The 13058-nt window shown below is 42.2% G+C and overlaps 2 non-coding genes across 2 annotated transcripts; both read right to left on the bottom strand.

Annotated features, from left to right (window-relative positions):
- Positions 1–6050: 6050 nt before the first annotated feature.
- On the bottom strand, positions 6051–6157 carry LOC120259624. Its single transcript, XR_005536181.1, has one exon. It is a non-coding gene; the product is annotated as a small nucleolar RNA R71 (small nucleolar RNA).
- Positions 6158–11977: 5820 nt separating this feature from the next.
- Positions 11978–12084, bottom strand: LOC120259687. Its single transcript, XR_005536244.1, has one exon. It is a non-coding gene; the product is annotated as a small nucleolar RNA R71 (small nucleolar RNA).
- Between the last annotated feature and the right edge of the window lie 974 nt (positions 12085–13058).

Here is a 13058-nt window from a genome sequence, read left to right as displayed (position 1 = left end):
GTCACAATTAAGCCCTAGGTGCTAAAATCACTTGAACGCTTCACTCCGTTGCCTCTACAACTAAACCCTAGTGGAAGGTCATCCCTTAGCCCATTCTCTCTACTATGACTATAAAGAACTCAAGGAAATGGAGGTAGGATAAATCACACCAGAGGGGAAAGAGGATGCTCCGCTACCTCTCGACTCACCCTCTCAATTCTCTCCAATCTAGCTTTGTCTAACTCTCGTGGTGTGTCACTCACTAACGAGGTGAACTCTCAACCCTTGTGTCACTCTAAGGGAGCATTCAATCAATTAAGCATTCAAGATTGGAACTCAAATAAAACATCAATTAATGAAAGCATAATAACAAGGTTTAATGAAACAAATACATCCTAGGATTCACAAATCCAAGTACCCACTCCGGGTTTAGCTCTGCATGGAGCTAGTTATAATTAATGAAATCGAATGTAAAAATAGGTAATCCATAGAAAACCCCCATGATAGTCATGATGACAGTCTTGTGGAGAAGCCTCTACTCGTCCAAGGGTCCCTTTGTCTGGCTCAGGATATACCTCGTCGGATCGGTGCTAACGAAATCTCTCCCACTAACCTTTTTCCAAACAGATCATGATATCGGAGCTGTAGAACCTCTCCCAATCACTAGCCAATATCTTTCAAAACCCTAGCCACCACCCTCTCTCAAGTTGGGGAAAAGATGGAGAAAAGAATGCTGAAATTAGGGTTGAACTGGAATCGGGAATCCACACGCCCCTGTGGATTCACCACAAGGGCCTATGGAATTAACGCACATACGTGTCGAATTTCCACACGCCCGAGTGGATTATCTGAAAATTAATTTTCTCGGCCAGCTGTGAACAGTATCTGCTACAATGAATTGCTACAGTGTTTATTACAATGAATTGCTCCAATACCGGCCCGAAATACTCCCGAATCCCTGTTTCTCATCTCAAGAATATAAAGCGGACACACGCTTTACGTCAGTAGATCACTTTTTCTCTTTCAATAAATGGCTACATTGGTGGAGATCTTGCTATACATGCACAAGCATGAATTCTTGAATGTATCGCCTTTGTGCCCGTCTAAATCATTGTGTTAACTTGAATATGAGGAGGTTGGCACACATTCTCTCATCTTGAACCCGACTTATGTCTACGGGTTTGATCCTTCTAAAAATTTCCTCCAAATGGTATATTTACCATCTACATTGGCTTCTTTCTCTAACATTCGGCTTCACAACCCTATATGCATGAAAGTAACATAAATGCACACATATTAGCGCTAAACCTGATAAAAGTAATACTCATCATAAGGAAAGAACACTTCTCATTCTTATCACACAAGCACTTATCAGTAGCTCTTTTTGTTGTAAACATATTTTAACTAAAACAAGAAAATAACTAACACTAATGATACCCCTACTATAACACATCACATTCTAGAGATAAGGTGCAAGGTGAAGTCAAGAGGGACACGAGATAGAGCAAAAACTTGCAAAGCAGTCAAACTCTTAAGAAGCAAAAAATAAATAAATAAATAAATAAACAGAATGCTAATCTAATATATCATGTCACTAGACCAAAGAAACACTAACAAGTAAGTGTAATGCCTTCAAAGGTCAACACTGGCATGTACATAAAGTACAAGCACCATTTAAAAAAAATTCACAATATAGCATAATATAGCACAAAGCAAAGCAATCACACACTCCCTTCCCAAACTTAAAGATGTATGTTGTCTTCAATGTATGTATGTGACACGTCCGAATATGTGTGTAAACCGCAAGTGCACGGGTGTCGAAGTAATAATTACCCCGGTTGGGTAGTCGAATTTACAGTATCTCTCATGAGGCTCAAAGTTCAATAAATACTCCTAAACCAAGTCTATTGAGTCGAGGTAATCCAAGAACAACCGGTCCTTGTCTCCAAGCAACCGGTACTAGTCCTCTACAAGGTTCCGGTAGAGAAATCACACAATCTCAACACCTCACAGCCTATATGACCGCACTAAACTCTAGGGATACCTAAGAGTGAGACCAATTCCTAAATGTAGATCCAACCCTATTTCCTGGCGAAGGATCTCTAACCCCTTCAAGGCTACGGCGGACACATCGAGCAATCTCAAGCCTCACACAAAATATGGTTGCAAAGAGAATAAGGCATACGGCGATAGGAAACAATCAATTGGAGGGGGAAGGGGACACTCCACTACCTCATGGCTCACCCTCTCAACCCTCTTTAACCTTGAAATTCTAACTCTAATGGAAACCTCTCACATTAAAATAATACATCCAGAAATGTAAATCAATCACAAAGATCAACAACATATGCAAGTAATGAAATCACAAGGTAAAACTCAAATCAACTCTGATTAACTAGGAACATAGAGAAAATCAATACAAAATCATAGATCCTAGGGTTCACATACCCAAATGCCTACTAAGGTTTAGCCCCCCTCCATGGGCCTAGTTACAAAACAATGATGGATACAATGAAAATTAATACAACCCATAGATAAAACCCCATTGAATTTGTGCGGATTGGCCTTGATAGGTAGTTCCATGTCTAGAAGGGTTACTCTCCGAAGCTAGGTCACCAATGGCTCCCCAAGTGCTATGATGGTGAAGGAACCTATCAAAGTTGGTGAAGAACTTCCCCCAAATTGGCAAAGACCTCCTCCTCAAACCCTAGTCGACTTACCCTCCAAGTATTCGCTCAAAAATCCGCCAAAAGTCCCTGAAAAATAGGGAAAATGGCCTATTTATAGCTCAAACCTGTGACAATCACGTACCCTCACCTGGCCTTGTGGGTTGTAGGAATTTCCACGTGGACACGTAAACATTAATTATGCTATAGTACTGCTACAGTACCGTTGCTACATTATTTTGCTACATACTTTGCTATAGTGTTTTCCTCCATCTTGGTCGAAATATGCTTCCTCTTGAGGCCACATAATCGGGCACACAATCACGTGGTTGGCTAGAAGACTTTTCTTCATCAACGCGTATTTGAGAGGTCATGCATTCTTCATAAAGACGAGGAACACGAGGATGTGACTGCCTTCGTGCCCTTCCACTAGAGAATTAACTTGAATTTACTTGGAAGTTGGCACACAATCCCACGTCTGTGAACTGCTCTTGTGTCCTAGACATCGAATTACACAAGAGCTCTCATCATCGTGCCTTTCTAGCCTATCTTTGCTCCCTTTTACCTCTTCATGGCATCTACAACCTATTGGCACAAAAGAACACCCAATACACGAAATGAGCCATAAACCATATATAAAATGATGATCAATGTATGTTAAACACATATAAAACATGTTTATCCAAGCACTTATCAGTATGCATGCACAAGTGTAGTCAAATATAATAAGAAATTGAAAGAGTGTATGAATACTAGTACTCCAATGGTTTCATAGATGGGCTGATGAGGGTGATGATGTTACACTTGTCCGTGCTCGAATGTGCTTCGCCAATACAACATCCATCACCTCAAGCCCTATTGGAGACAGAAATAAAATAATTAAAAACAAGAATAATGTAGAATGCTTGATAAGTGCTTGTGCGATAAGAATACGAAGTGTTCTTTCCTTTTGTTGACCATTACTTTTCTCGGGTTTTAACGCTAATATGGGTGTATTTATGTTACTTTTATGCAGGTAGGGTTGTAAGGCCGATTATGAGAGAAAGAAGCCAATGTGGGTCGTAATGCACTAATTTTGTAGGAAATCTTGCTAAAGGTTCAAACGCGAAGACATATGTCGGGTTCCAGATGCAGGTATGTGTGCCAACCTCCTCGTACTTGAGTTAGAACAACTATTTGGATGGGCACAAGGGCAGTCGCATTCAAGCATTCTGACTAGTGCATATAGAACAAGATCTCCACCAACATGTCTGTTATTGAAGAAGCAAGGCGATCCACGACGTAAACCTGTGCCCGTTTGTGTTACCTCGATGGAAGTATGGATCCGAGAGTATTTCAGGCCGGCACTGTAGCAGGGTACTATAAAAAACATTGTAGCAAAGATACTATAGTAGCACTATTTACAACCGCTCGAGAAAACAGGAAAATAGAGAATCCACACGGGCATTTGGAAATTCAACAAGCCCCTGTGAAAAATCCACAGGAGCACCCACATGGGTGTGTGGATTTCCGATTCCAGCACTATAAAAGCAGATTCCAGCCCCGCTTTTAGTATTTGTTTTTCCATCTTTTCCCTAACTTGAGAGAGGGCGACGGCTAGGGTTTTAAGAGATATTGACTATGGCTTTGTATAGGTTCTACGGCTCAGACATCGCGCACCATTTGGAAGAAGGTTAATGGGAGAGTTTTCGTCGGCATCGATCCGGCGAGATGTATCCTAAGCCGGACAAAGGGACCATTGTGATGAGTAGAGGACACTCCATAAGACCATCACCATGACTAATGAGAGGGTTTTTCTATGGATGCTTTATTTTTACATTTGATTTCATTGATTGTATCTAGCTCCATGGAGAGCTAAACCCCTAGTGGGTACTTGGGTATTTGTGAACCCTAGGATGTATTCGTTTCATTGGATCTCTTTATTATGCTTTCAATTAATTGATGTTTATTATGAGTTCCAATCTTGGAGACTTAATTGTATGAATACTCCCCTAGAGTGACACTAGGGTTGAGAGTTCTTATTGGTAACTCTTGTGAGTGAGTGACACACCATGAGAGTTAGACAAAGCTAGATTGGAGAGGATTGAGAGGGTGAGTCGAGAGGTAGCGGAGCATCCCCTTTTCTCTCCGGTGTGATCTATCCTACCTCCGCGTTCCAAGAGTTTTTTGCGGCCATAGTAGAGTGAATGGGCTAAGGGATGACCTTCCACTGGGGTTTAGTTGCGAGTGCAACGGAGTGAAGCGTTGAAGTGATTTTATCATCTAGGGCTTAATTGTGGCTAGGGATCTTTCACCTGGATCAAAGGGTTAGGTCTATATATAGGAATAGGGTTTATCACTTGGAATCCCGAGAGCTCATTGCAATACTATGCGAGTGTGAGGTTGAGAGATTATTCAATCTTTCCTCCGGGACATGTATAGAGTTAGGCATGGTTGACCTTAGATTTCGGATCATGTAATTAAGGAATTTCATGACTCACTGTTGCATTAATTAGGACGTATAATAGAGGGTTCTTACACTTGAAATGATTGTCATAGGTGGATGGATATCTGGGTACCCCATCTTTATCGATTGCCTTAGCTTCTCCTTTACTTGTGCCTTCTATCTGGTAGTTTTTATTTTTGTTATTTCATATTTTGTCACAATTATCACTATTCATCATCCACATTAGTTAAGAAACAACTCAAGTGTCTTTATTACCTACTCTCTGTGGATATGATACCCACTCATATGGAATTATTACTTCGACACCCGTGCACTTGCGGTTTACACACATATACGGACGTGTCAAGTTTTTGGCGCCATTGCTGGGGAGTAGGAGTTTAGAGATACTTTGCACTTTGTTTTATTAGCTATTCTTTTATTCATTCTATTTCATATTTTCCTATTCTATCATCGTACTGATTTTTTTCTTTCTTTTTGGGTGCAGCTCCAGGTTATGACCCAAGGGAACCCCTCCATACTGATTGAAGGAAATCCCGAGCTTTAACATACACTGAGAAAAAAAGGGAAAGCACCTGTGCAAGAATAATCTAATCTAGCTAATTTGGAAGTAGAAGAATCTGTAAACATGGCAGAACAGAATGAACAATAGCGGACATTATCCGATTATGCCAGACCTTCAGTATTGGGGATACAATCTAGCATTGTGCGTCCCCTGATTACAGCCCAGAACTTCAATCTTAAGTCGACATTCATCCACATGTAGAGAACTTTCTCGAGGTGTGCGATATGCTGAAGATAAACTGGGTAACGGATGATGCCATCACGTTCAGAGCATTCCCATTTTCCTTAATGGGAAGAGCGAAGTAATGGCTACACTGATTACCTAGAGCCTCGATTCCACATGGAAAGAGATGGTAGAAGCTTTTCTTACCTGATATTTTCCTCCCAAAAAATCCACAAAGCTTAGGAATGAGATCTCGTCCTTTGTACAGTTGGAATTGGAGTCTCTATTTCAGACGTGGGAAAGGTTCAAGGAGCTCCTGAGAAAGTGCCCGCAACACGGATTCCCGGAGTGGATGATTCTTTAGACCTGTTACAACGGTTTGAATCTGAGTACAAGGTAACTCTTAGATGCAACAACAGGAGGTACCTTAGGTAACAAGACCCCGGTGAGGCTCGACAATTAATTGAAGAAATGGGGTTAAACAGCTACTAATGGAATGTCAGGGACGAAAAAGGTGGCCGGGCCTCCATGAGGTAGATGCAGAATTTCATTAGCGGCTCAACTGGAATCATTGAATAAGAAGTTAGATCTCCTAACTTCGAATAGAGTGGCAGATGTGACTACTTGCACCGGGTGTGGTGGAGGACATACTCCCGCCGAGTTGGCATAATCTATTGGTGATGCGTTTTCGGTTGAGAATGTCAATTTTGTGGGTAATGGCATGAGGAATCAAAGAAATCCATACAACAACACCTACAATCTGGGGTGGAAGAGTCATCTCAATTTCTCGTGGAGCAACCAAGGTCCACAAAAGGCCATGGGGCCACTGGGTATCCAACAACAACAGCAAGCCGCAAACATGGAGAACCGAGTTTCAGGTTTGGAGACCCGAATAAATTATTTGGAGAAGGCCTTAACTAGGTTTGTGCAATCATCTGATACAAGGTGTCAATCAATTGAGGCTACACTTCGTAACCACACCGCCTCTTTGCATAATCTTGAAAATCAAGTAGGGCATATTGCGAAGTCCTTATCGAAAAGGCCACAAGCAAGCTTGCCGAGTAACACCGAGACCAACCCTAGAGAGCATGTGAAAGTGATCACTTTGAGAAGTGGTCATGAGCATGAGGGTAAGCTTTCGAGTGAGAAACCAAATGAGCACACACCTGAGATTATAGAGGTTGAGAAGGGAGCAAGTAAAGAGAAGGAGGTGACACCCCCACCTTTCAAGCCAAGAATCTCTTATCCCTCTAGATTGAAGAATAACCAAGGGGATGAACAGTACAAGAAGTTCCTGAGTATGTTCAAACTACTCCACATCAATATTCCTTTTGTTGAGGTATTGGCTCAAATGCCTAAGTATGCAAAATTCTTGAAAGACTTGTTGACCAACATGAGGAACTTAGAGGTGAGTGCTTCAGTGATTTTAGATGCATCTTGCTCAGTGGTTTTGCAAGAGAACATGCTGAACAAGAAGAAAGAACCGGGAAGCTTCATCGTTTCATGTAATATTGGTAATCTAAGTGAAGAAATGACATTGACGGACTCAGGGGCCAGTATCAACGTCATGCCATACACCTTCTTTCAAAAGCTAGGCTTGGGTGAGCCTAGGCCTACTCGGATGACTTTGCAATTGGCAGATCGAACGGTGAGACATCTGAGCGGCATCATCGAAGACGTACTTGTTAAGGTGGACAAGTACATTTTTTCGGTTGACTTTGTAGTGCTAGATGTCGATGAGGATGTAGATGTACCCTTGATACTTGGACTTCTAAAGCCCTGATTGACATTGATGGCGGAGAGCTAACATTGAGAGTCGGAGATGAGAAGCTCACATATCGCCTTGCTGAAGCCATGAGGCATTCTCTTGATTTCGATTATACTTTGTATTTTCTAGATGTTATTGATGAGATTGTTGATGAATACATGCAGGAAATGTTTAATCTAGATCCATACGAAGGCTTGTTTGACCAAGAGGAGGATAATGAAGAAGTAATGATGCTTGGTTCGATGGAAGAACTACCAGCCACCGAAAACTCTCCAAGGCTGTTGGAGACGTGCGTGAACCGAAGAAGTTGGATGAACCACTGTTAGGTGGTCCCGAGCCCGATAATACACCGTCTACCCTCAAGAGATTTTGCTCATCATGCTTCAAGCCATGGGTAAGAGGGAAACATTCATCTATGAGCCCCCGTGAGGTAAGACAAGGTACGTCAAGCTAAGTGATGTTAAATAAGCGCTTCTTGGGAGGCAACCCAACTGTTTACTATTTTCATAGTTTAGTAGTTTAGTGTGTGCATGAATAAAGCGTTAAGTGTTAGTGTCTTGATTTTTATATACCTGTGCTGCGATTTTATTGTGGGTTTTGAATTGTCATCGTGTGTTTTCAAGTGAATTTGGCGAAGTTGGGTCATTTGAGCTATTTCTCATGTTTTTCACTAGTAAAATTTGCATATTAGGGTAGGTTCTAAGTGTGTAAACATGTTCAGGAATTTTCTGCAGAGCCTGTAGAATTTTCTAAGGCATCCAAAGAAAACACATGGCCGTGTGGAATTTTTGCTCGCCTGTGAATTTACATTACGAGCTCATCCAGAGAAGGCATAGGGGCGTGGACTCGCCCCTGTGAACGACCATGTGATTCTCGCATGATCGAGGGTAATTTCCGCACGGGCGTGTGAATTCTTGCAGAGATTGGCAGATTATCCCGAAAGCACATAGGGGCGTGGACTAGCCCCTATGGGCGACCTTGTGAAAATCGCACGGGCGTGGGTAATTTCCGCATGCCCGTGCGAATCTCTATAGAGGAGCTCTCTCCATCCCAAGAAGACACAGGGGCGTGTGCTTGCCCCTGTGAGTTGGGCCTGTGAATGTCCATGCCCGTGCAGAATTTCCGCACGGGCGTGAGGAACACTTAGCAATTTTTCTCGGATATCAAGAGCAATCATAGGGGCGTGCAGCTGGCCCTATGGGACGGGTGCACGGGCTTGGGTATTTTTCGCACGCCCGTGCGAGAGCATTTAGAGTTAGTGAGTGTTTTCCCGATACAGCACAGGGGCGTACATCTGCCCTTGTGAGGCTTTCATGTGGAGACACACGGGTGTTCGTAATTTCCACATGCTCGTGCGGATATACAGAACACCAAGAGGCTCGAGTCCTTTTAAAAGAATTATCACTTCCCTTCACTCTCATATTCTCCATTTAACTGAGAGCACTCATATATTGTTTCCCGACCTCGTATCTCTAACTTGGAAGGATTTTGCTTGGTTTTCCGGCCGTCATCAAAGCTTTCTCATCTCAAATCGATGGTAAGCCCTATCTTTGATTCCCTTCACAAATTCATGATTTTCATCGATGAAACTAGTCAATAATGCTTCCTTTCTTCAATTAGAATGTTTATCTATATTTTGAACAAAGTAGAAGCGTTATAATGGTGCATTTGAGAAGTTTGAGGAGTGGCCGTGTGTTTGTTCATGCCCCTTGGATCCACACGGGCATACAAAAATTCCGCACGACCATATGGATTTCTGCAGCTATCTTTACTTAACTTGTTTGATCGACTCTCTTTCAATTTTTGCAGATTATGACACCTCGGTCAAAGAAGCCGATAAGTGCTTGTGCAATAAGAATACAAAGTGTTCTTTCCTTGTCTTGAGCATTAATTTTCTCGAGTTTTAACACTAATATGTGTGTATTTATGTTACTTTCATGCAGGTAGGGTTGTGAGGCTGAATATGAGAGAAAGAAGCCAATGTGGGTCGTAATGCACTAATTTGGAAAAAATCTTGCTAAATTTCCAACACGAAGACATAGGTCAGGTTCGAGATGTGGGAATGTGTGCCAACCTCCTCATATTCGAGTTAGCACAACTATTTGGAGGGGCACAAGGGAAGTCACATTCAAGCATTCCAACTTGTTCATATAGAACAACATCTCCACCAACATGTCTGTTATTGAAGAAGCAAAGAGATCCACGACGCAAACATGTGCCCGTTTGTATTACCTCGATGAAAGCTTGGATTCGGGAGTATTTTTGGGCCAGATCGTAGTAGGGTATTATAGCAAGAATCAGTAGTAAGAATACTATACCAAAGACTGCTCGTAGCCAGGCCGAGAAAAACAGAAAAACAAAGAATCCATACCGCGGTGGAAATTCCACACGCCTGTGAAAAATCCATTGGGCGCCACACGGGCGTGGAAATTCGATTCCACTCTTTAAAAGCCGATTTCAGCCCCTGATTTTAGCATTCTTTTTCTCCATCTTTTCCCCAACTTGGAGAGAAGGCTCACGGCTAGGGTTATGAGAGGTATTGGCTAGGGCTTTGAGAGGTTCTACGGCTCTCGACATCGCGCACCGTTTGGAAGAAGGTTAGTGGGAGAGCTTTCGGGTCAGACCGATCCGGGCGAGGTGTATCCAAGGCCGGATAAAGGGACCCCTTATGCGATAGGTAAAGGACTCTCCACAAGACATCATGCTACCGCTTGGAAGAAGGTTTTTCTATGGATGCTTTGTTTTTTTACATTCGATTTCATTGATTGTATATAGCTACATGGAGACCTAAACACCTAGTTGGTACTTGGGTATTTTAGGAACAATAGGATGTATTTGTTTGATTGAATCTCTTTATTATGCTTTCAATTAATTGATGTTTATTATGAGTTCCAATCTTGTATGCTTGATTATTTGAATACTTCCCCTAGAGTGACACTAGGGTTGAGAGTTTTTCTTTGTAACTCTTGTGAGTGAGTGAGACACCATGAGAGTAGACAAAGCTAGACTGGAAAGGGCTGAGAGGGTGAGTCGAGAGGTAGCGGAGTGCCCCCTTTCCCCTCCGGTGTGATCTATCCTACCTCCACGTTCTAAGAGTTCTTTGTGGCCATAGTAGAGTGAATGGGCTAAGGGATGACCTTCCGCTTGGGCTTAGTTGTGAGTGCAACAGAGTGAAGCGTTGAAGTGATTTTAGCAGCTAGGGCTTAATTGTGGCTAGGGATCTTTCACTTGGACCAAAGGGTTAGGTCTATACATAGGAATAGGGTTTATCACTTTGACTCCCTAGAGCTCATTACAATTCTATATGAGTGCAAGGTGTTGAGATTGTTAGATTTCTCCTCCGGGACATGTATAGAGTTAGGCCTGGTTGACCTTAGATTTGAGGCGATGTAATTAAGGATTTCCTTGACTAACTATTGATTAATTAGGAAACATAATATTGGTTTCTTACACTTGAAGCGATTGTCCTAAACATAACAATATCCGGGTACCCCATCTTTATCGATTGCCTTACCTTCTCCTTTACTTGTGCTCTCTTTCTTGTTGTTTTTGCTTCTGAGAATTGAATCTTATCACACATATAACTATTCATCTTCCACATTATTGAAGAAACAACTCAAGTGTCTTTATTCCCTACTCTCTGTGGAAACGATACCCACTCATTTGCGATTATTACTTCGACACACGTGCACTTGCAATTTACACGCATATACGGACGTGTCAAGTTTTTGGCGCCGTTGCCGGGGAGTTGGCTTTTAGACATACTTTGCACTTTGTTTTCTTAGCTATTTATTTATTCATTCTATTTTATATTTTCATATCCTATCATCATTCTGATTTTTTTATCTTTCTTTTTAGGTGCAGCTACAGGTTATGACCCGAGGGAACCTCACCATACTGATTGAAGGAGATTCCGAGCTCGAACGTACACTTAGAAGAAAAGAGAAAGAATTTGTGCAAGAACAGTCTTATCTAGCCGATTTGGAAGTAGAAGAATCTGAAAACATGGCAGAAAAGAATGAGTAGTAGCGGACATTATCTGATTATGCTAGACCTTTCAGATTGGGGACACAATCGAGTATTGAGCGTCCCCCGATTATAGCTCGAACTCGAAATGAAGCCAGATTCATCCATATATGCAGAGAATCCCTCACAGCTTAATGGTTTGACCGATGAGGATCTAAACAAACTATATAGAGGAATTTCTTGAGGTTTATGTTATGCTGAAGATAAATGGGGTAGCAGATGATGGCATCAAGTTGAGAGCCTTCCCATTTTCCTTGAAAGGGAGAGAAAAGCAGTGGCTACACTTATTACCTAGAGCACCAATTACCACATGGGAGGAGATGGTAGAAGCTTTTCTAGTCCGTTATTTCCCTCCCAGAAAATCTGCAAAGCTTAGGAATGAGATCTCATCCTTTGTACAATTGGAATTGGAGTCTCTATTTGAGATGTGGGAAAGGATCAAGGAGCTCCTGAGAAAGTGCCCATAACACGGATTCTCGGAGTGGATGATTGTTCAGACCTTTTACAATGGTCTGAATCTAAGTACAAGGCAACTCTTGGATGCGACAGTAGGAGGTACCTTAGGTAGCAAGACCCCCGATGAGGCCCATCAATTAATTGAAGAAATGGGGTTAAACAGCTACCAATGGAATGTAAGGGAGAAGAAAAAAAGGTGGCCGGGTCTCCATGAGATAGATGCAGTTGACTTCATTAGCTGGCTCAAGTGGAATCATCGAGTAAGAAGTTAGATCTTCTAACTTTGAACTAAGTAGCGGCCGTGATTAATCTGCACCGGTGTGGTGGAGGACATGCTCCCTCCGATTGTCTCGATATCTATTGGTGATGCATCTTCACTTGAGAATGTCGATTTTGTGGGTAATAGCATGAGGAATCAAGGAAATCCATACAAAGAATACCTACAATCCGGGTTGGAAGAGTCATCCCAATATCTCGTGGAGCAAACTAAGGTCTACAAAAGGCCATGGGGCCACCGGGCTTCCAACGACAAGGCCCAAATGTGGAAAACAAAGTTTCAGGTTTGGAGACCTGAATGACAGATTTGGAGAAGGCCTTCACTAGGTTTGTGCAATCGTCAAATACAAGGTTTGAATCAGTTGAGGCTACACTTCGCAACCATACCGCCTACTTACATAATCTTGAAAATCAAGTGGGGCAGATTGCGAAGTCCTTATCAGAAAGGGCACATGGAAGCTTACTGAGTAATACTGAGATCAACCCTAGAGACCATGTGAAGACGATCACTTTAAGAAGTGGTCATAAGGTTGAGGGTAAGTTTCCGAATGAGAAGCCAAATGAACACCCACCCGAGGACATAGAGGTTGACAAGGGAACAAGTAAAGAGAAGGAGGTGGCAACCACACCTTTAAAGCCAAGAATTGCTTATCCCTCTAGATTGAAGAATGACCAAGTGGATGAACAGTACAAGAAAATCCTGAGTTTGTTCAAGCA

This window comes from Dioscorea cayenensis, chromosome 4 (genome assembly GCF_009730915.1).
Source record: "Dioscorea cayenensis subsp. rotundata cultivar TDr96_F1 chromosome 4, TDr96_F1_v2_PseudoChromosome.rev07_lg8_w22 25.fasta, whole genome shotgun sequence".
Taxonomy (NCBI): Eukaryota; Viridiplantae; Streptophyta; class Magnoliopsida; order Dioscoreales; family Dioscoreaceae; genus Dioscorea; species Dioscorea cayenensis.
The sequence above is the reverse complement of the archived record's forward strand: the minus strand, read 5'-3'. Positions and strand labels throughout refer to the sequence as shown.